The 25,013-nt window shown below is 37.8% G+C and overlaps 1 non-coding gene across 1 annotated transcript; it reads right to left on the bottom strand.

Annotated features, from left to right (window-relative positions):
* Positions 1-17,487: 17,487 nt before the first annotated feature.
* LOC148562179 (small nucleolar RNA R71) lies at positions 17,488-17,595 on the bottom strand. The gene has a single exon (XR_015886345.1). It is a non-coding gene; the product is annotated as a small nucleolar RNA R71 (small nucleolar RNA).
* Between the last annotated feature and the right edge of the window lie 7,418 nt (positions 17,596-25,013).

The raw sequence follows: 25,013 nt of genomic DNA, 5'->3' as shown, positions 1-25,013 counted from the left end.
AGAAAAGTGATTTTTGAATAAAAACTAATAAAAATAGAATAAAAAGTAAACAAAATATACTAAAAACTACCTAAAAATAATGCCAAAAAAGGTATAAATTATCCGCTCATCACAACACCAAACTTAAATTGTTGCTTGTCCCCAAGCAACTAAAATAAAATAGGATAAAAAGAAGAGAATGTACAATAAATTTCAAATATCAATGAAGCTCAGTTCCAATTAGATGAGCGGGACTTATAGCCTTTTTGCTTCTGAACAGTTTTGGCATCTCACTTTATCCTTTGAAGTTCATAATGATTGGAATCTATAGGAACTCAGAATTCAGATAGTGTTATTGATTCTCCTAGTTCAGTATGTTGATTCTTGAACACAGTTACTTTATGAGTCTTGGCCGTGACCCTAAGCACTTTGTTTTCCAGTATTACCACCGGATACATAAATGCCACAGACACATAACTAGGTGAACCTTTTCAGATTGTGACTCAGCTTTGCTAGAGTCCCCAGTTAGAGGTGTCCAGAGCTCTTAAGCACACTCTTTTGCTTTGGACCACGACTTTAACCACTCAGTCTCAAGCTCTTCACTTGGACCTTCATGCCACAAGCACATGGTTAGAGACAGCTTGATTTAGCCGCTTAGGCAAGGATTTTATTCCTTTGGGCCCTCATATCCATTAATGCTCAAAGCCTTGGATGCTATCCATTATTGGCTTTTTCTGCTTGCTTTCTCTTTTTCTTTCTTTTTCTTTTATTTTTTGCCACACAATTTTTTTTGCAAGCTTTGTATTCACTGCTTTTTCTTGCTTCAAGAATCAATTTTATGATTTTTCAGATCATCAATAACATTTCTCCTTTTTCATTATTCTTTCAAGAGCCAACAATTTTAACATTCATAAACAACAATATCAAAAATATGCACTGTTCAAGCATTCATTCAGAAAACAAAAAGTATTGCCACCACATCAAAATAATTAGATTATTTTTAAGATATAATTCAAAATTCATGTACTTCTTGTTCTTTTGCAAATAAAAACATTTTTCTTTTAAGAAAGGTGAAAGATTTATGGGATTATTCATAGCTTTAAGACATATACTCTAAATTTTATTGATCATGGAATAGAAATAAGACATAAAATAAACATAAAAGCAGACAAATAATAATTAAAGACACAAAATAAATGACTCTAATACTAATGCTTATGTAACTCTTAAAATAGGTTTCTAATAATAAAAGTTATCACAGAGTTAGGACTCAACAACCTTTATTTTGAGAGATGGGTGCTCGTTCAATCTGTGGGATGTCTGGCTCTTCAAGGATCAGCTTCTGGTGCTTTAGTTCCTGTAGCTCATGCCCTTGCTTTCTTATTCTCTGAGCAGTTTGCAGAGCATGCTGTTCTGATTCTGCTGCTCTTCTTTGAGTTGATCCATAGATTCTTACAGCTTGTTGACAGATGCTTCTAAGCGGGCCCAATAGTCAAATTGAGGAATTTTTGGGAGGAGCTCATGCGCCCTCCTCTTGATGAGGTTGTCTTGAACTTGAGGTCCATCCATTACCCTTTTAGTGATTGGGTGTTCAACTGGGATATACTCATCCACACTTATCTGTACCCCAGCATCTTTACATAACAGACTGATCAAGCTTGGGTAAGCCAATTTGGCTTCAGTGGATTCCTTGTTTGCAAATAAGTAAATTTCACAAGAAATTAACTGATGAACCTCCACTTTTTCCCAGCATAATATAGTGAATCATCATTGCTCTTTTGACAGTGACTTCAGAGCGGTTACTGGTGGGAAGTATAGATCACCCAATGAAATCCAGCCAGCCCTAGCAACTGGCTTGAGGTCTCCTCTCTTCAGTTGGTTTGGGACACCTTTTGAATTGGTTATCCACTTGGTTCCAGGGAGGCATTTGTCCTCTAGAACTTGATCCAACTTTTTATCTTTAGCCATTCTCCTATTAAAGGATTCTGGATCATCCTGTAGTTGAGGAAGTTTGAGGACTTCTCTCACTTTGTCAAGATGGAAGTAGATAATCTTCCCTCTGATCATGGTTCGAAAAGTATGGAATGCAGTTCCCTCCATTCTTTGATTATCTGTCAGCCACATATTTGCATAGAATTCCTGGATCATGTTTCTTCCCACATTCATCTCAGGATTAGCTAGGATTTCCCAGCCTCTGTTTCGAATCTATTCTTGGATCTCCGGATATTTGTCTTCTTTCAGATCAAACTTGACTTCCGGGATCACTGATCTTCTGCACACAATTTTGAAGTAGTGATATGCATGTTCTTTGGTGCAGAATCTCTCATGCATCCATTGTGGTTTTGGATTGTTTTCTTTCTTGCCTCTTGGAGTGGTTTGTTTTCCTTTAGAGGCCATGATCTTGGTCAGTGATCACGAAAAATCACACCAAACTTAGAGGTTTGCTTGTCCTCAAGCAAAAGTAAAGAAAGAAGATGAATAGATGGAGAGAAGGATTCGAATGATGGAGGAAGGGGGATGGCCGAATGTATAAATAGAGGGGAGGGAGGGAATGGTTTCGAGATTTTAGAAGAAGATATGATTAAAAGATATGATTGATAAAAGATAAACATGATATGAAAAAGATGAGATTCTTTTAAAAAATTTAAAAGATACGAAAAAGATATGAGGAGATTAAATCTGAATTTTTGTTTATGCATCTAAGAAATAAAAGATAATATGAATGAGTTAAAAATATTTGAAAATAAATTGGAAAGATGAATGAGTTTTTGAAAAAGAATTGAAAAGAATTTAAAGAGAATTAAAAGAATTTATAAGGTTATGAAATTTTTGTGAATGGAAATTAAAAATGAATGTTTGTAATGTTTGGATGCAGAAAATTTTGAAGTAAAACAAGAAGATTCGAAAAAAATTGAATTGGAAATGAAATTACCTCTCCCCTAGCTGTTCTGGCGTTAAACGCCCAGAATGATAGCCATTCTGGCGTTTAACGCCCATCTGGTGGCCATTTTGGGCATTTAACGCCCAACCAGATACCCTGGCTGGCGTTAAACGCCAGAAATTCTTTCTTACTGGGCGTTTTTCTGAACGCCCAGGATGTTACTGTTTCTGGCGTTAAACACCCAGAATGCTGCCCATTCTGGCGTTTAACACCCAGAATGATATCTTTACTGGCGTTAAACGCCCAGAATGATAGCCATTCTGGCGTTTAACGCCCAATTTGCCTATTTACTGGCGTTTTAACGCCAGTGAGCTCTTTTTCTCTGTGATTCTTCTATTTTATGTTCTGAACCTTCATTTCCTTGACTTTTTCACTGATAAGCATTAACAAACATAATTACCAAAATTAAATAAACTTATATAATTATTATAAACATCTAATAATGGCTGGGTTGCTTCCCAGTAAGCGCTTCTTTACTGCCCTTAGCTGGACTTTACTGAGCTTTTAATTTAGTCTCAGCTTTGAGCATTCTTGCTCAACATTGCCTTCAAGATAATGTTTGATTCTCTGTCTATTAACAATGAACTTTTTGTCAGAATCAATATCTTGAAGCTCTACATAACCATATGGTGACACACTTGTAATCACATATGGTCCCCTCACCGGGATTTCAACTTCCCAGGGAACAATCTGAGCCTAGAGTTAAACAGCAGGACCTTCTGTCCTGCCTCAAAGACTCTAGAAGACAGCCTTTTGTCATGCCATCTTTTTGCTTTCTCTTTATAAATTTTAGTATTTTCGAAAGTACTGAGTCTGAACTCTTCCAGCTCATTCAATTGGAGTAATCTTTTCTCTCCAGCTACCTTAGCATCAAGGTTTAGGAACCTGGTTGCCCAGTAGACTTTGTGTTCTAGCTCCACTGGAAGATGACAGGCTTTGCCATACACAAGTTAGTATGGAGAGGTTCCTATAGGAGTCTTGAATGCTGTTTTGTATGCCCACAGAGCATCATCCATTCTTCTTGCCCAATCCTTTCTACGGGTACTTATAGTCCTCTCAAAGATTCGTTTTAGTTCTCTATTCGAGACTTCAGCCTGCCCATTTGTCTGTGGATGATATGGAGTCACCACTTTGTGGTTAATCCCATATCGGACCAGAGCAGAGTCAAGCTGTTTATTGCAGAAATGAGTGCCTCCATCACTGATCAATATCCTAGGGACACCGAACCTGCTGAAGATATGCTTCTGGAGGAACTTCATTACTGTCTTAGTGTCATTAGTGGGTGTTGCAATTGTCTCCACCCATTTAGATACATAGTCTACTGCCACCAGAATATAAGTGTTTGAGTATGATGGTGGAAAAGGCCTCATGAAGTCTATACCCCATACATCAAACAACTCAATCTCTAAGATTCCTTGTTGAGGCATGGCGTAACCATGAGGCAGATTACCAGCTCTCTAGCAACTGTCACAGTTACGTACAAACTCTCGGGAGTCTCTATAGAGAGTAGGCCAATAGAAGCCACATTGGAGAACCTTGGTGGCTGTTCGCTCACCTCCAAAGTGTCCTCCATATTGTGATCCATGGCAATGCCATAGGATCTTCTGTGCCTCTTCTCTAGGCACACATCTGCGGATTACTCCGTCTGCACACCTCTTAAAGAGATATGGTTCATCCCACAAGTAGTACTTTGCATCAGAAATCAACTTTTTTATTTGTTGCTTACTGTACTCTTTGGGTATGAATCTCACAGCTTTATAGTTTGCAATGTCTGCAAACCATGGTAATTCCTGAATGGTAAAGAGTTTCTCATCCGAAAAGGTTTCAGAGATTTCAGTAGGAGGGAGGGACGCCCCTGCTACTGGTTCTATCCGGGATAGGTGATCTGCTACCTGGTTCTCTGTCCCTTTTCTGTCTCTTATTTCTATATCAAACTCTTGGAGAAGCAACACCCATCTGATGAGTCTGGGTTTTGAATCCTACTTTGTGAGGAGATATTTTAGAGCAGCATGGTCAGTGCACACAATCACTTTTGATCCCACTAAATAAGATTTGAACTTGTCAATGGGATAAACCACTGCAAGCAACTCCTTTTCTGTGGTTGTGTAATTCTTCTGTGCGTCATTCAAAACACGACTAGCATAATAAATGACGTGCAGAAGCTTGTTATGCCTCTGTCCCAATACTGCACCAATGGCATGGTCACTGGCATCACACATCAGTTCGAACGGTAATGTCCAGTCTGGTGTAGAAATAACTGGTGCTGTGACCAGCTTAGCTTTCAGAGTTTCAAACGCCTGTAGACACTCCGTGTCAAAGACAAATGGCGTGTCAGCAGCTAGCAGATTACTCAAAGGTTTCGCAATTTTTAAAAAATCCTTTATAAACCTTCTATAGAATCCTGCATGCCCCAGAAAGCTTCTGATTGCCTTAACATTGGCAGGTTGTGGTAATTTTTCAATTACCTCTACTTTAGCTTTATCCACCTCTATTCCTTTGTTCGAAATTTTATGCCCAAGGACAATTCCTTTAGTCACCATAAAGTGACATTTCTCCCAGTTTAAAACCAGGTTTGTCTCTTGGCACCTTTTCAGAACAAGTGCTAGATGATCAAGACAGGAGCTGAATGAGTCTCCAAATACTGAGAAGTCATCCATGAAGACTTCCAGAAATTTTTCTACCATATCAGAGAAAATAGAGAGCATGCACCTCTGAAAGGTTGCAGGTGCATTGCACAGACCAAATGGCATCCTTCTATAGGAAAATACTCCAGATGGACATGTGAATATTATTTTCTCTTGGTCCTGAGGATCTACTGTAATTTGGTTGTAACCTGAATAGCCATCCAAAAAGCAGTAGTATTCATGGCCTGCTAGTCTTTCTAGCATCTGTCTATGAATGGTAAAGGAAAATGATCCTTTCTGGTGGCTGTATTGAGCCTTCTGTAGTCAATAAACATACGCCACCCTGTAACTGTTCTTGTAGGAACCAGTTCATTCTTTTTATTATGAACCAATGTCATACCTCCCTTCTTGGGGACAACTTGGATAGGGCTCACCCAGGGCTATCAGAAATAGAATAAATAATCCCAGCCTCTAGTAACTTAGTGACCTCTTTCTGCACCACCTCCTTCATAGTTGGATTTAGCCGCCTCTGTGGTTGAACCACTGGCTTAGCATCATCCTCCAATAGGATCTTGTGCATGCATCTAGCTAGGCTAATGCCCTTAAGATCATTTATGGACCACCCAAGAGCTGTCTTGTGTGTCATTAGCACCTGAATTAGTGCTTTCTCTTCCTGTGACTCTATGGTAGAGCTTATGATCACAGAAAAGTGTCATCTTCTCCCAGAAATACATATTTCAGGGAGGGTATAGTGGTTTGAGCTCGGGTTTAGGAGGCTTATCCTCTTCCTGAGGAGTTTTCAGAGGTTCTTCTATTTTCTCTGATTCCTCTAGATCAGGCAGAACATCTTTAAAAATGTCCTCTAGCTCTAATTCGAGACTCTCAGTCATATTGACCTCTTCCACCAAGGAATCAGTAATATCAGCGCTCAGGCAGTCTTTTAGTGTGTCTGGATGCTGCATAGCTTTGACAGCATTCAACTTAAACTCATCCTCATTGATTCTCAGGGTTATCTCCCCTTTTTGGACGTCAATAAGGGTTCGTCCAGTTGCTAGGAAAGGTCTTCTTAGAATAAGAGTTGCACTCTTGTGCTCCTCCATTTCCAGCACTACAAAGTCAGTAGGAAAGGTAAATAGCCCAACCTTGACAATCATGTCCTCAATTATGCCTGATGGGATTTTAATGGAGCCATCAGCAAGTTGGAGGCATATCCGGGTTGGTTTAACTTCATCAGTCAAACCAAGCTTTTTGATAGTGGATGCAGGTATTAGGTTGATACTTGCCCCAAGATCACATAGAGCTGTCTTGGTACAAGCACCCTCTAATGTGCATGGTATCATAAAGCTTCCGGGGTCTTTAAGCTTCTCTGGTAAGCTTTTCAGAATGACTGCACTGCATCCTTCAATGAGAAAAACTTTTTCAGTTTCTCTCCAATCCTTCTTATGACTTAAGATCTCTTTCATGAACTTAGTATAAGAGGGTATTTGCTCAAGTGCCTCTGCAAACAGAATCTTTATTTCAAGAGTCCTGAGATAGTCTGCAAAGCGGGCAAATTGTTTATCCTGTTCCACTTGGCAGAGTTTCTGAGGATAAGGCATCTTGGCTTTGTATTCTTCAACCTTAGTTGCTGCAGGTTTATTTCCTACAGAAGTGGTTGGAGAAGCCTGCTTAAGGGGGTTGTTATCAACACTTGCAGGTGTCTGATCCCTTATTGGCATTTGAACGTCAGAATTGGGTGCTGCATGGGCGTTTAACGCCAGATTGCCACCCTTTTCTAGTGTTTGGACGCTAGAACTGGCCATCCCTTGGGCGTTTAACGCCACTTTCTTACCTTTTTCTGGCGTTTGAACGCCAGAATTATTCCTCTCTGGGCTCTTACTGTCCTCAGAGGGATTTTGGGCAGTGGGTTGGTAATCCTCTGTTATTTGTTCCTTTCTTGGCTTTCTGCTGCTTTGAATTGAGACATTCAATGTCTTCCCACTCCTTAATTGAACAGCTTGGCATTCTTCTGTTATCTGTTTAGATAGCTGTTGTCTTGTCTGATCCAATTGTGCTTCCATATTCTGGTTAGCATTTTTAGTGTCTTGGAGCATCTCTTTGAATTCTGCTAACTGTTTTGTTATAATAAGCAATTGCTGATTGAGTTCAGCAACTTGTTCTTGAGGACTAAGTTCAGTGGATGCTGCTTTAGTTTCTTCTTTCATGGAGGACCCACTACTTAAGTATAGATATTGATTTCTAGCAACTGTATCAATGAGCTCTTGAGCCTCTTCAATTGTCTTTCTCATATGTATAGATCCACCAGCTGAGTGGTCTAGAGATATTTGGTCCTTTTCTGTAAGACCATAGTAAAAGATATCCAACTGTACCCATTCTGAAAACATTTCAGAGGGGCATCTCCTTAGCATCCCTCTGTACCTCTCCCAGGCATTATAAAGGGATTCATTATCCTCTTGTTTAAAGCCTTGGATGTCCAACCTTAGCTGTGTCATCCTTTTTGGAGGGAAATATTGATTCAGGAATTTGTCTGATAACTGTTTCCATGTTATTATGCTTGCTGTGGGTTGGTTATTTAACCACCTCTTAGCTTGATCTTTTACAGCAAATGAAAATAGTAATAATCTGTAGACATCCTGATCTACTTCCTTATCACGTATTGTGTCAGCAATTTGTAAGAATTGCGCCAGAAACTCAGTAGGTTCTTCCTGTGGAAGACCGGAATACTGATAATTTTGCTGTACCATGATAATGAGCTGAGGATTTAGCTCAAAACTGCTTGCTCTGATGGGAGGTATACAGATACTATTCCCATAGGAAGCATTAGTGGGGTTAGCATATGGCTCCAGAGTCCTTCTAGACTGTTCATTTCCACTTAGGTCCATGATGGAGAAAGGGAGATGTTGTAGATTGTAAAATAGAAATAAAGTAAAAGAAAAATCAAAATATTTTTGTTTTTATTTTATTTATTTAATGCTAACCGAACTCAAAAGAGAAGAAAATGAAATAAAATAATTGAAAACTAGAAAAATAAGCTTCGAAAATAAAATAAAATAAAATAAAATAAAATAAAATAAAATAGATTAAAATAAATAAAAAAAATTCGAATACTAAAATGGCTAATTAATTAAGAAGATTTGAAAAATTTGGATATGATTTTAAAATTTGAAGATTGAAACTTTCTCAACAAGGAAACACCAAACTTAAAATTTTTCAATCAAAATAATAAAATGGTACAATTAATTCGAAAATTGTGAATAAGAAAAGAAAAAGATTTTGAAAATTTTTTTAAAGGATTTTCGGAAAATAATAAAAGAAATTTGAAAAAGAATTTGTTTTGAAAAAGATTTAAGAAGATAAATTTTTAAAATTGAAATTTTAACTTGCCTAACAAGAAACTACCAAATTTTAAAAATTTTGACTAAGTCAACCTAAGGAATTCAAAAATAATGAGCAAATAAAGGAAATGATATTTTTTTTTGAATTTTTGAATTTAATGAGGAAAGAGAAAAATAATAAAATGACACCAAACTTAGAATTTTTAGATCAAAACAAAGAGAGCAAACAGGAAAACTTTGAATGTCAAGATGAACACTAAGAACAAATTTTAAAAATTTTTAAGAAAATAGAAACACAAAGGACACCAAACATAAAAATTTTTATATTTTGGACACTAATAATTCGAAAATGCACAAGAAAAACAAGAAAAGATACAAAACAAGAAAAACTAAAGATCAAACAAGAAAAATAAACAAGAACAACTTGAAGATTAAGAAAGAACTAAGAACATATAATTCGAAAAACTGAAAGAAAAATAAAATCATGCAATTGACTCCATACTTAAAACATAAAACTAAACTCAAACAGAAGACTAAATTATGAAGTTATTGGTTTTTTAAAAATTTTTGCAAATAAATTAGAAAAAGAAAATAAGGATTTTAAAATTTTTAACCAAAAACAATAATAGAAGACTCAATTTTAGTGACTCTAAACCAAAAAGATAAATTTTTCCTAATCTAAGCAACAAAATACACCGTCAGTTGTCCACACTCGAACAATCCCCGGCAATGGCGCCAAAACTTGGTGTGGGAAATTGTGATTACACTTTTCACAACAACGCACAACTAACCAGCAAGTGCACTGGGTCGTCCAAGTAATACCTTACGTGAGTAAGGGTTGATCCCATGAAGATTGTCAGTTTGAAGTAAGCTATGATTATTTTTGTAAATCTTAGTCAGGAGATTAATGATGAGATTGATTGTATTTATGAAAAATAAATAACATGGAATAAATAGTACTTGTGATTCAATAATGAGAAACAGGCTGAGGTTCTGGAGATGCTCTGTCCTCTGAATCTCTGCTTTTCTACTGTCTTCTTCTCCAAACACGCATGGCTTCCTTCAATAGAAAGCTGTATGATCCTCTCGGATGAAAAATACCAGGTACGATCTCTGCACAGCTAATCAACAGTCGGATTGCTCGTCTCGGATGAAAAATTCCATGCACAACTACCGCACGACTAATCATCTGTCGGTTCCCACTAGCGTCGGAATAGGACCCTTGTCCTTTTGCACACTGTCACTGCGCCCAACATTCGCAGGTTTGAAGTTCGTCACAGTCATCCCTTCCCAGATCCTACTCGGAATACCATAGACAAGGTTTAGACTTTCTGAATCCCAGGAATGCTGCCCATTTGGTTCTAACCTATACCACAAAGGTTCTAACCCCCGGACTCAGTCCGTGGATCAGAAACCCAAGAGATACGCACTCAAGCTGTCACCCAATGACTACGTTGAGCTCAGATAGAATGGAGTGGTTGTCAGGCACGCGTTCATAGGGTTGAGAATAATGATGAGTGTCACGAATCATCATGTTCTCAATTTTGAAGTACGAGTGGGTATCTTAGACTAGAATCAAGCGTGATTGAATAGAAAACAATAGTAATTGCATTAATCCATTGAAACACAGCAGAGCTCCTCACCCCCACCTATGGGGTTTAGAGACTCATGCCATCAAAGTTACAATATGAAGTGTAAAAATGTCAAAAGGTACAAAATGAATCTCTAAAAGTAGTTTTTATACTAGACTAGTAACTTAGTTTTACAGAAAATGAGTAACTAAGTGCAGATAGTGCAGAAATCCACTTCTGGGACCCACTTGGTGCGTGCTGAGCTTTCAAGCTTTCACGTGCATATGCTCAAAGTTGGTGTTAAACGCCACCCTGGGTGCCAGAATTGGCGTTTAACGCCAAAAAAGGTGCCAGTTCTGGCGTTTTACGCTAGAAAGTTTTTGGCTGACTTTGAACGCCAGTTTGGGCCATCAAATCTCAGGAAAAATATGAACTATTATATATTTTTGGAAAGCCCAAAATGTCTACTTTCCAACGCAACTAAGAGAGCACCAATTGAGCTTCTGTAGCTCTAGAAAATCCACTTCGAGTGCTGGAGGGTCAGAATCCAACAGCATCTGCAGTCCTTTCTCAGCCTCTGAATCAGATTTTTGCTCAGGTCCCTCAATTTCAGCCAGAAAATACCTGAAATTACAGAAAAACACACAAACTCATAGTAAAGTCCAGAAAAGTGATTTTTGAATAAAAACTAATAAAAATAGAATAAAAAGTAAATAAAACATACTAAAAACTACCTAAAAACAATGCCAAAAAGGGTATAAATTATCCGCTCATCAGTTTACAACTGCGATCCTGAATAGTTTTGGCATCTCACTCTCCTTTAAATAAAAAAGATGTCACTGTCATTCGGAATTAGAATCCGGATAATATTATGAATTATCTAATCTTTTATTCTTCAGTTTAATCCTTGAATACAACAAATTCCCTTTAATTCTCTTTTCTTTGGTGCTTTGCACCTTGAGCCTAGCCGTGACTTTAAATGTTTTGTCTCAAGCTTCACTTGATACAAAAACACCACAAGCACTTAACTAGAGAACTTTCTTGAAGTTCTAATTTTTTTTCAGCTACTCCCAGACAGTGGTGCTCAAAGCCTTTGGCATACTCTGCTAAATGCACTTGGTCTCGACTCTAAGTGTTCTGTCTCAAGGATTACTTGACACAAAAACACCACAAGCATATGACTAGGAAAACAACTCTTTGAGCTTTTAATCATATCTGACCTCCTTAGTCATTGATGCTCAGAGCCTTGGACCTTGCTTTTATTATTCTTTTGCTATTTTTTTTGCCTCAAGGATTAAGCTTTCAGTAACTTCAGAGAATTTATAATAGTTCTCTAAATTCCTGTTCCTTATACATCAACATCCTTTGATTCAAATTCAGATATGCACTGTTCATGTCATGCATTCAGAATCACAAAGAATACAACCATATTTAAGTAAATCAGACTATTCTTTGTTATAAACTCTATTTCTCATGCAATACATCTTTTTCTTCTTTTTCTTTTTGATTCAAGCTCAGTGAACAATACATGAGACACTTTTCAGAATTAGAAATAAATAATAGAATAAAAATAGCAAAATAAACTAGAACTTACGAATTAAAATAACAAAGGATCATGCAGACATTCAAGTAAAACAGCAGAAAACAAGAATATAACATAATAAGAACGGAAGGAAATATAGAATGAAAGGAACTCAACCATCTCAATTATCTTAGTGGCCGTCTTATTCTTCAGGCTGTGTTCCTCCGTGAAGATGATTCGCCTCCCTTTGGTGTCATTAAAATAAACAGAAAAGCCACAAGCGAAGCGACAACACCAAACTTAAAAGTTTGCTTGTCCCCAAGCAAAGAAAAACTGAAAACAAGGAGGGACATAAAAAATGTATGGAGGAGTAAAAAAAAAATAATGCAAAAGAAGCTGAAAATAATAAAAGGACAAGAAGGATAAAAATTACAACTTTATATATATATATATATATATATATATATATATATATATATATATATATATATATATATAGGGGGGAAGACGTATATATATAAGAGGGGGGGCATATATATATATATATATATATATATATATATATATATATATATATATATATATATATATATATATGTATGTATATAAGGGGGGATTTGAAAAAGAAAAAGAATCTTGTAATTGATTTTGATGGAGTGGGGATTTGCTAAGCAAATCATAAGGGATTTGGAATTGAAGCTTGCACCTAACTTCAAGTGGAGTGGCTCCTAACTTGTATGTTAACCCACAAACGGCGCCTAACTTGAATAATGCTCCGCCTAACTTGGATTGAAGAGATGTTTCTATGGTGCCTAATTTTAATTTTGTTGCGCCTAACTTCCTTTGAGCCTTCACACCTTGCGCCTAACTTGAGAATTCTCAAGTTAGGCGTGGACTAGGCAGTAAAAATTTTCCTTGTGCGCATCATTGTGGTGCCTAACTTGAGAAACTTCAAGTTAGGTGCCAACCCTCCCGAGAAGAATGCTTCTTTGCACGTTGCATGTGGCGCCTAACTTGAGATTTTCAAGTTAGGCGTCACCTCATCCGAATAAATATACTTTCGGGTGTCCGAAATGCTGTATTTAGGAACCTGTTTCTGTTTCAATAACTCTGCATGATCTAAACACATGTAAAACAAAGGAAAAACAGTAAAAACTCAACTAAAACTAAATAAATAACAAAATTAAACCAACATAAATCAACTAAAGGATACAAAAACATTGGGTTGCCTCCCGATAAGCGCTTCTTTACTGTCACTAGCTTGACGGTCAGCTCCTCTAGGGAGGAGGATCATAGGGGCTCAGCTCTTCACCCCTCACTTTGAACTTCTTTTCTGTGTCTCCATAAAGTAGCTCAATATGCTCCAGAGAGAGGTCTAGGTTTACCGTATAAGTCAACACTGGATTGCTAGTCAACACCACCTTCATTCCTGGGAAAAAACCTTCAGTGGGGATCTTTTTGTTTCTCCATCCTTTGGGTACTTTCTTTTTAGGACCCTCTGATGAGCGGATAATTTATACGCTTTTTGGCATTGTTTTTAGTAGAATCTAGTTACTTTTAGGGATTTTTTCATTAGTTTTTATGTTAAATTCACATTTCTGGACTTTACTATGAGTTTGTGTATTTTTCTGTGATTTCAGGTATTTTCTGGCTGAAATTGAGAGACTTGAGCAAAAATCAGATTCAGAGGTTGAAGAAGGACTGCTGATGCTGTTGGATTCTGACCTCCCTGCACTCAAAGTGGATTTTCTGGAGCTACAGAACTCAAAATGGTGCACTTCTAATTGCGTTGAAAAGTAGACATCCAGGGCTTTCCAGCAATATATAATAGTCCATACTTTGGCCGAGTTTAGATGACGTAAAAGGGCGTTGAACGCCAGTTCTACGCTGATGTCTGGAGTTAAACGCCAGAAACACGTCACGAACCAGAGTTGAACGCCAGAAATATGTTACAACCTGGCGTTCAACTCCAGAAAGAGCCTCTGCACGTGTAACATTCAAGCTCAGCCCAAGCACACATCAAGTGGGCCCCGGAAGTGGATTTATGCATCAATTACTTACTTCTGTAAACCCTAGTAACTAGTTTAGTATAAATAGGACTTTTTACTATTGTATTAGTCATCTTGGATTGTATTTTTGATCCTGTGATCACGTTTTGGGGGCTGGCCATTTGGCCATGCCTGAACCTTTCACTTATGTATTTTCAACGGTAAAGTTTCTGCACTCCATAGATTAAGGTGTGGAGCTCTGCTGTTCCTCATGAATTAATGCAAAGTACTACTGTTTTTCTATTCAATTCAACTTATTCCGCTTATAAGATATTCATTCGCACTTCAACATGAATGTGATGAACGTGACAATCATCATCATTCCCTATGAACGCGTGCCTGACAACCACTTCCGTTCTACCTTAGATTGAATGAGTATCTCTTGGATCTCTTAATCAGAATCTTCGTGGTATAAGCTAGATTGATGGCGGCATTCATGAGAATCCGGAAAGTCTAAACCTTGTCTGTGGTATTCCGAGTAGGATTCTGGGATTGAATGACTGTGACGAACTTCAAACTCGCAAGTACTGGGCGTAGTGACAGACGCAAAAGGAGGGTGAATCCTATTCCAGTATGATCGAGAACCTCAGATGATTAGCCGTGCTGTGACAGAGAATTTGGAACATTTTCACAAGAGGATAGGATGCAGCCATTGACCACGGTGATGCCTCCAGATGATTAGCCATGCAGTGACAACGCATCGGACCATTTTCCAGAGAGGATGAAAAGTAGCCATTGACAATGGTGATGTCCTTACATAAAGCCAGCCATGGAAAGGAGTAGGACTGATTGGATGAAGACAGCAGGAAAGCAGAAGTTTATAGGGACGAAAGCATCTCTATACCTTTATCTGAAATTCTCACCAATGATATACATAAGTATTTCTATCTTTATTTTTTATTTATTTATTAATATTTTCGAAAACTCCATAATTAACTATTATCCGCCTGACTGAGATTTACAAGATGACCATAGCTTACTTCATACCAACAATTTCCGTGGGATCGACCCTTACTCACGTAAGGTTTTATTACTTGGACGACCTAGTGCACTTGCTGGTTAGTTGTATCGAAGTTGTGAATGAAAAACGATTTATTAAGATGTGCGTACAGAGTTTTTGGCGCCGTTGCCTAATATCACAATTTCGTGCACCAAGTTTTTGGCGCCGTTGCCGGGGATTGTTCGAGTTTGGACAACTGACGGTTCTTCCTGTTGCTCAGATTAGGTAATTTTCCTCTTATTTTATTTTCAAAATGTTTTCAAAAAAAAATTTTTCAAAAATCTTTCAAAAATTTTTCCTTTGTTTTCGAAAATTATTTCAGAATTTTTTAAGAATGAATTCTAGAGTTTCATGGTAACATGTTGAATCCTATCTGGCTGCAAAGACATATCCAAACTGCTTTGGGATTGGTCTTCAACTAATCACTTCAATGCATGTAATAGCATACTAAAGCTTGGCTGGCTATTAAGCCATGACTAACCCTCAGATTGGAGCTTTAGACTAAGAGTACAAGATTTCTGGAATTCATATTAAAAATTTTGAAATCCTTATTTTCTTTTTCCTATATGTTTTTTTCGAAAATAATATACAAAAATCTAAAAAAAAAATCATAAAATCATAAAAATAAAAAAAATATTTCATGTTTCTTGTTTGAGTCTTGAGTCAATTTTTAAGTTTGGTGTCAATTGCATGTTTTAAAGTTTGCATAAAATTTTCGAAAAATTCATGCATTCATAGTGTTCTTCATGATCTTCAAGTTGTTCTTGGTAAGTCTTCTTGTTTGATCTTGATGTTTTCTTGTTTTGTGTTGTATGGTGTTTTTCATATGCATTCTTGAATTCTTAGTGCCTAAGCATTAAAGATTTCTAAGTTTGGTGTCATGCATGTTTTCTTTGCATATAAAAATTTTCAAAAATATGTTCTTGATGTTCATCATGATCTTCAAAGTGTTCTTGGTGTTCATCTTGACATTTATAGCATTCTTGCATGCATTCATTGTTTTGATCCAAAAATTTTCATGCATTGCACCATTTTCATGTTTTTCTCTCTCATCATTAAAAATTCAAAAATAAAAAAAAATATCTTCCCCTTTTTCTCTCATAAATTTTCGAAAATTTGAGTTGACTTTTTCAAAAATTTTTAAAATTCAATTGTTTCTTATGAGTCAAATCAAATTTTGAATTTAAAAATCTTATCTTTTTCAAAAATCAAATCTTTTTCATTTTTCTTAGTTATTTTCGAAAATTTTAAAAATATTTTTCAAAATTTTTTTTCTTATCTTTACCACATAATTTTCAAAAATAACATCATCAATTAATGTTTTGATTCAAAAATTTCAAGTTTGTTACTTGCTTGTTAAGAAAGATTCAAACTTTAAGTTCTAAAATCATATCTTGTGATTTCTTGTGAATCAAGTCATTAATTGTGATTTTAAAAAAAATCAAATCTTTTTTTTTCAAAACTAATTTCAATCATATCTTTTCAAAAATATCTTTTTATCTTATCTTTTTCAAAATCATATCTTTTTCAAAAATTTGATTTTAAAATATCTTTTCTAACTTCTTATCTTCTTATCTTTTCAAAATTGATTTTCAAATTTGTTTCAACTAACTAACTAACTTTTTGTTTGTTTCTTATCTTTTTTAAAACTACCTAACTAACTCTCTCTCTCTAATTTTCGAAAATATCTCCCTCTTTTTCAAAAATTCTTTTTAATTAATTAATTGTTTAATTTTTAAATTTTAATTTGATTTCATTCCTAATTTTCGAAAATCACTAACTCTTTTTCAAAAATTATTTTCGAAAACTTCCCCCTCTCATCTTCTTCTATTTATTTATTTATTTACTAACATCTCTTCTTCACTCACCAAAAATCCGAACCCCCTCTCTCTCTCTGAGTTCAGATTTTCTCTTCTTCCTTTCTTCTACTCACATAAGGGAACCTCTATACTTGGGTAAAAAGGATCCCTATTATTATTATTTTTCTGTTCCCTCTTTTTCATATGAGTAGGAGCAAGGACAAGAATATTCTTGTTGAAGCAGATCCAGAACCTGAAAGGACTCTGAAGAGGAAACTAAGAGAAGCTAAATTACAACAATCTAGCAAGCACCTGTCAGAAATTTTCGAACAGAAAGAGGAGATGGCAGCCGAAAATAATAATAATGCAAGGAGAATGCTTGGTGACTTCACTGTACCTACCATTGGAGTAAACAATTTACAATTTACAATTTACATGGACTTCCATCTGAAGATCCTTTTCAGTTCTTAACTGAATTCTTGCAGATCTGTGATACTGTTAAGACTAATGGAGTAGATCCTGAAGTCTACAGGCTCATGCTTTTCCCCTTTGCTGTAAGAGACAGAGCTAGAATATGGTTGGATTCTCAACCTAAGGATAGCCTGAACTCTTGGGATAAGTTGGTCAAGGCTTTCTTAGCCAAGTTCTTTCCTCCTCAAAAGCTGAGCAAGCTTAGAGTGGATGTTCAAACCTTCAGACAGAAAGAAGGTGAATCCCTCTATGAAGCTTGGGAGAGATACAAGGAACTGACCAAAAAGTGTCCTTCTGATATGCTTTCAGAATGGACCATCCTGGATATATTCTATGATGGTCTGTCTGAATTAGCTAAGATGTCATTGGATACTTCTGCAGGTGGATCCATTCACTTAAAGAAAACACCTGCAAAAGCTCAAGAACTCATTGACATGGTTGCTAATAACCAGTTCATGTACACTTCTGAGAGGAATCCTGTGAGTAATGGGACGCCTCAGAAGAAGGGAGTTCTTGAAATTGATACTCTGAATGCCATATTGGCTCAGAACAAAATATTGACTCAGCAAGTCAATATGATTTCTCAGAGTCTGAATAGAATGCAAGCTGCATCCAACAGTACTCAAGAGGCATCTTCTGAAGAAGAGGCCTATGATCCTGAGAACCCTGCAATAGTAGAGGTAAATTACTTAGGTGAACCTTATGGAAACACCTATAACTCATCATGGAGAAATCATCCAAATTTCTCATGGAAGGATCGACAAAAGCCTCAACAAGGTTTTAATAATGGTGGAAGAAACAGGTTTAGCAATAGCAAGCCTTTTCCATCATCCACTCAGCAACAGACAGAGAACTCTAAACAAAATACTTCTAATTTAGCAAACTTAGTCTCTGATCTATCTAAGGCCACTGTGAGCTTCATGAATGAAACAAGGTCCTCCATTAGAAATTTGGAAGCACAAGTGGGCCAGCTGAGTAAAAGAGTCACTGAAATCCCTCCTAGTACTCTCCTAAGCAATACAGAAGAAAATCCAAAAGGAGAGTGCAAGGCCATTGAAATGACCATCATGGCTGAAACCACAAAAGAGGAGGAGGACGTGAATCCCAAGGAGGAAGACCTCCTGGGACGTCCAGTGATCAATAAGGAGTTTCCCTTTGAGGAACCAAAGGAATCTGAGACTCAACTAGAGACCATAGAGATTCCATTAAAACTCCTTATGCCATTCATGAGCTCTGATGAGTATTCCTCTTCTGAAGAGAATGAGGATGTTACTGAGGAGCAAGTTACCAGGTACCTTGGTGCAATCATAAAGCTGAATGCCAAATTATTTGGTATTGAGACTTGGAAAGATGAACCTCCCTTGTTCACCAATGAACTGAGTGATCTGGATCAACTGACATTGCCTCAGAAGAAACAGGATCTTGGAAAGTTCCTAATACCTTGTACCATAGGCACCATGATCTTGAAAAGGCTCTGTGTGACCTTGGTTCAGGGATAAACCTCATGCCCCTCTCTGTAATAGAGAAACTGGGAATCTTTAGGGTGCAAGCTGCTAAAATCTCATTAGAGATGGCAGACAATTCAAGAAAAGAGGCTTATGGACAAGTAGAGGACGTGTTAGTAAAGGTTGAAGGCCTTTACATCCCTGCTGATTTCATAATCCTAGATACTGGGAAGGATGAGGATGAATCCATCATCCTTGGAAGACCCTTCCTAGCCACAGCAAGAGCTGTGATTGATGTTAACAGAGGTGAATTAGTCCTTCAATTGAATGAGGACTCCCTTGAGTTTAAAACTCAAGGACATCCTTCTGTAAACATGGGAAAGAGGCACAGTAAGCTTCTCTCAAAACAGAGTCAACTAGAGCCCCCACAGTCAAACTCTAAGTTTGATGTTGGGAGGCCACAACCAAACTCTAAGTTTGGTGTTGAACTCCCATATCCAAACTCTAAGTTTGGTGTTGGGGAGTCTCAACAATGCTCTGAACATCTGTGAGGCTCCATGAGAGCCCACTGTCAAGCTATTGACATTAAAGAAGCGCTTGTTGGGAGGCAACGCAATTTTTATTTATCTAATTTTATTTTTATTGTTATTTCATGTTTTATTAGGTTCATGATCATGTGGAGTCACAAAATAAATATAAAAATTGAAAACGGAATCAAAAACAGCAGAAGAAAAATCACACCCTAGAGGAGGATCTCACTGGCGTTTAAACGCCAGTAAGGAGCATTTGTCTGACGTTCAACGCCAGAACAGAGCATGTTTCTGGCGTTGAACACCAGAAACAAGCAGCATCCTGGCGTCCAGGCGCCAGAAATGCACAGTGAAGAAGAGCTGGCGTTGAACGCCAGAAACAAGCATCTGGCTGGCGTTCAACGCCAGAAATATGCTGCATCTGGGCGTCGAACACCCAGAACAAGCATCAATTCGGCGTTTAAATGCCAGAATTGCATGCAAAGGCATTTTACATGCCTAATGGGTGCAGGGATACAAATCCTTGACACCTCAGGATCTGTGGACCCCACAGGATCAACTCAGCATCTGTGGACCCCACAGGATCCCCACCTACCACCACTCACTCTCTTTCCTCTTCTCAATGTTCATCCTCTCTTCCCAATAAACACTCTTCCCCAAAACTCTTCACCAATCACCTCAATTTCTCTTCCCTATCACCACTTCACCACTCACATCATCCACTCTTCCCCATAAACCTATCTCATAAACTCCACCTACCTTCAAAATTCAAAATCAATTTCCCACCCAAAACCCACCCTTATGGCCGAACCTTACCCCCCTCCCTTCCCTATATATAGCCCTCCATTCTTCCTCATTTTCACACAACACAACCCCCTCTTCCTCTTCTTGGCCGAAACACACCTCTCCCTCCTCTCCTCCATATTTTCTTTTTCTTCTTCATCTATTCTTTCTACTCTTGCTCGAGGGCAAGCAAAATTCTAAGTTTGGTGTGGTAAAAGCATAAGCTTTTTATTTTTCCATTACCATTGATGGCACCCAAGACTGGAAAATCCTCTAGAAAAGGGAAAGGGAAGACAAAAGCTTCCACCTCCGAGTCATGGGAGATGGAAAGATTCATCTCCAAAGCTCATCAAGACCACTTCTATGATGTTGTGGCCAAGAAGAAGGTGATCCCCGATGTCCCTTTTAAACTCAAGAGAAATGAGTATCCGGAGATCCGACATGAGATCCATAGAAGAGGTTGGGAAGTTCTAACAAACCCCATCCAACAAGTCGAAATTCTAATGGTTCAAGAGTTCTATGCTAATGCATGGATCACAAGGAACCATGATCAAAGTAAGAACCCGAACCTAAAGAATTATCTCACCATGGTTTGGGGGAATTAATTAGATTTTAGTCCGGAAAATGTAAGGTTGGCGTTCAACTTGCCAATGATGGAAGAGAACGCACGCCCCTACACAAGGAGAGTCAACTTTGATCAAAGGTTGGACCAATTCCTCATGGACATATGTGTGGAAGGAGCTCAATGGAAGATTGACTCAAAAGGCAAACCGGTTCAACTGAGAAGACTGGACCTTAAGCCTATAGCTAGAGGATGGTTGGAGTTCATTCAACGCTCAATCATTTCCACTAGCAACCGGTCTGAAGTTACTATAGACCGGGCCATCATGATCCATAGCATCATGATTGGAGAAGAGGTGGAGGTTCATGAGATTATACCTCAAGAACTCTACAAGGTGGCTGACAAGTCCTCCACTATGGCAAGGTTAGCTTTTCCCCACCTCATTTGCCATCTATACATCTTAGCTGGGATTGACATAGAAGGAGACATTCCCATTGAGGAAGAGAAGCCCATCACTAAGAAAAGGATAGAGCAAACAAGAGAGCCCATTCATGGAGCTCAAGAGACGCATGAAGCTCATCACCATGAGATCCCGGAGATGCCTCAAATGCATTTTTCTCTACAAAACTATTAGGAGCAAATCAACACCTCCCTAGGAGAATTAAGTTCCAACATGGGACAATTAAGGGTGGAACATCAAGAGCACTCCATCATCCTTCATGAAATTAGAGAAGATCAAAAATCAATGAGGGAGGAGCAACAAAGACAAGGAAGAGACATAGAAGAGCTCAAGGACATCATTGGTTCCTCAAGGAGAAAACGCCACCATCACTAAGGTGGACTCACTCCTTGTTCTTACATTCTCTGTTTTTCGTTTTCTTATGTTAAATGTTTATCTAAGTTTGTGTCTTATTACATGATCATTAGTATTTAGTAACTTTGTCTTAAGGTTATGAATGTCCTATGAATCCATCACCTCTCTTAAATGAAAAATGTTTTAATTCAAAAGAACAAGAAGTACATGAGTTTCGAATCTATCCTTGAACTTAGTTTAATTATATTGATGTGGTGACAATGCTTCTTGTTTTCTGAATGAATGCTTGAATAGTGCATATGTCTTTTGAAGTTGTTGTTTATGAATGTTAAATATGTTGGCTCTTGAAAGAATGATGACAAAGAGACATGTTATTTGATAATCTGAAAAATCACAAAATTGATTCTTGAAGCAAGAAAAAGCAGCAAAGAACAAAGCTTGTAGAAAAAAAAATAGCAAAAAAAAAATATAGAAAAAGAAAAAGCAAGTAGAAAAAGCCAACAGCTCTTAAAACCAAAAGGCAAGAGCAAAAAGCCAATAGCCCTTAAAACCAAAAGGCAAGGGTAATAAAAAGGATCCTAAGGCTTTGAGCATCAGTGGATAGGAGGGCCTAAAGAAATAAAATCCTGGCCTAAGCGGCTAAACCAAGCTGTCCCTAACCATGTGCTTGTGGCGTGTAGGTGTCAAGTGAAAACTTGAGACTGAGCGGTTAAAGTCAAGGTCCAAAGCAAAAGAATAGTGTGCTTAAGAACCCTGGACACCTCTAATTGGGGACTTTAGCAAAGTTGAGTCACAATCTGAAAAGGTTCACCCAATTATGTGTCTGTGGCATTTATGTATCCGGTGGTAATACTGGAAAACAAAGTGCTTAGGGCCACGGTCAAACTCATAAAGTAGCTGTGTTCAAGAATCAACATACTGAACTAGGAGAATCAATAACACTATCTGAACTCTGAGTTCCTATAGATGCTAATCATTCTGAACCTCAATGGATAAAGTGAGATGCCAAAACTATTCAAGAGGCAAAAAGCTACAAGTCCCGCTCATCTGATTGGAGCTATGTTTCATTGATAGTTTGGAATTTATAGTATATTCTCTTCTTTTTATCCTATTTGATTTTCAGTTGCTTGGGGACAAGCAACAATTTAAGTTTGGTGTTGTGATGAGCGGATAATTTATACGCTTTTTGGCATTATTTTTAGTATATTTTTAGTGGGATCTAGTTACTTTTAGGGATGTTTTCATTAGTTTTTATGTTAAATTCACATTTCTGGACTTTACTATGAGTGTGTGTTTTTCTGTGATTTCAGGTATTTTCTGGTTGAAATTGAGGGACTTGAGCAAAAATCAGATTCAGAGGTTGAAGAAGGACTGCTGATGCTGTTGGATTCTGACCTCCCTGCACTCAAAGTGGATTTTCTGAAGCTACAGAACTCAGAATGGCGCGCTTCTAATTGCGTTGAAAAGTAGACATCCAGGGCTTTCCAGCAATATATAATAGTCCATACTTTGGCCGAGTTTAGATGACGCAAAAGGGCGTTGAACGCCAGTTCTACGCTGCAGTCTGGAGTTAAACGCCAGAAACACGTCACGAACCAGAGTTGAACGCCAAAAACACGTTACAACTTGGCGTTCAACTCCAGAAGAAGCCTCTGCACGTGTAAACTTCAAGCTCAGCCCAAGAACACACCAAGTGGGCCCCGGAAGTAGATTTATGCATCAATTACTTACTTCTGTAAACCCTAGTAACTAGTTTAGTATAAATAGGACTTTTTACTATTGTATTAGACATCTTATAATCTTTGGAAGATCCTGGATTGTATTTTTGATCCTGTGATCACGTTTTGGGGGCTGGCCTCTCAGCCATGCCTGAACCTTTCATTTATGTATTTTCAACGGTAGAGTTTCTACACTCCATAGATTAAGGTGTGGAGCTCTGCTATTCCTCATGAATTAATACAAAGTACTACTGTTTTCTATTCAATTCAACTTATTCCGCTTCTAAGATATCCATTCGCACCCAAGAACATGATGAATGTGATGATTATGTGACGCTCATCATCATTCTCACTTATGAACGCGTGCCTGACAAACACTTCCGTTCTACATGCAACCAAGCTAGAATGAGTATCTCTTAGATATCTAATACAGGGGACCGAGTCCGAGTTATTAGTATCTTCGTGGTATAAGTTAGAACCCATGGATGGCCATTCTTGAGATCCGGAAAGTCTAAACCTTGTCTGTGGTATTCCGAGTAGGATCTGGGAAGGGATGGCTGAGACGAACTTCAAACTCGCGAGTGCTGGGCATAGTGACAGACGCAAAAGGATAGTAAATCCTATTCCAGTATGATCGAGAACCTCCAGATGATTAGCCATGCCATGACAGAGCATTTGGACCATTTTCACAGAGAGGATGGGATGTAGCCATTGACAACGGTGATGCCCTTACATAAAGCTTGCCATGGAAAGGAGTAAGACTGATTGGATGAAGATAGCGGAAAAGCAGAGAGTCAGAGGAACGAAAGCATCTCTATACGCTTATCTGAAATCCTTACCAATGATATACATAAGTATTTCTATCTTTATTTTCTGTTTATTTATTATTATTATTCGAAAACTCCATAACCATTTGATATCCGCCTGACTGAGATTTACAAGGTGACCATAGCTTGCTTCATACCGACAATCTCCGTGGGATCGACCCTTACTCACATAAGGTTTTATTACTTGGACGACCCAGTGTACTTGCTGGTTAGTTGTGCGAAGTTGTGAAGTTATGTTTGGACCATGGTATTGTGCACCAGTTATTGGTGCCATTGCCAGGGAGAGAACGAACAAATAATTTTACAACCTAATCTGAGTAGCAATTTCGCATACCAGTCTACAGATCCAGTTGGGTTAAGGACTTAACATTCCTGCTCCAATTAGGCGTGTAAAATGCCCTTGCTGTGCAATCCTGGCGTTTAACACCAGACTGCTGCCTGTTTCTGGCGTTAAACGTCACTTCCATGCTCTGTAGCTTCAGAAAATCCACTTTGAGTGCAGGGAGGTCAGAATCCAACAGCATCTGCAGTCCCTCTTCAACCTCTGAATCTGATTTTTGCTCAAGTACCTCAATTTCAGCCAAAAAATATCTGAAATTACAGAAAAACACACAAACTCATAGTAAAGTCCAGAAATGTGATTTTTATTTAAAAACTAATAAAAATATACTAAAAACTAATCAAATCATACTAAAAACAATGTAAAAACCATGCCAAAAAGTGTATAAATTATCCGCTCATTAAGGTTTGAGCTGCAGATTCTATTGTGCATCATCAGGAGGTTCTTGAAGATTTGGAGTAATAAGCTCAGTCTGCATGCACTTCTTCTCTTCACCTACTGAATGCATATCTTTGAAGACATGAAAGACTAATTGTTCATTATGCACTCTAAGTACTAATTCACCCACTTCTACATCAATTAGAGCTCTCCCAGTCGCTAGGAATGGCCTTCCTAGAATTATAGAGGCATTTTCATCCTCCCCCGTGTCAAGAATCACAAAATCTGCTGGGAGGAAGAACTTACCCACTTTGACCAAGATATTC

This window comes from Arachis ipaensis, chromosome B6, assembly GCF_059453495.1.
Source record: "Arachis ipaensis isolate K30076 ecotype BB chromosome B6, ASM5945349v1, whole genome shotgun sequence".
NCBI classification, from domain to species: domain Eukaryota; kingdom Viridiplantae; phylum Streptophyta; class Magnoliopsida; order Fabales; family Fabaceae; genus Arachis; species Arachis ipaensis.
This window is presented reverse-complemented; position numbering and strand designations above follow the sequence as displayed.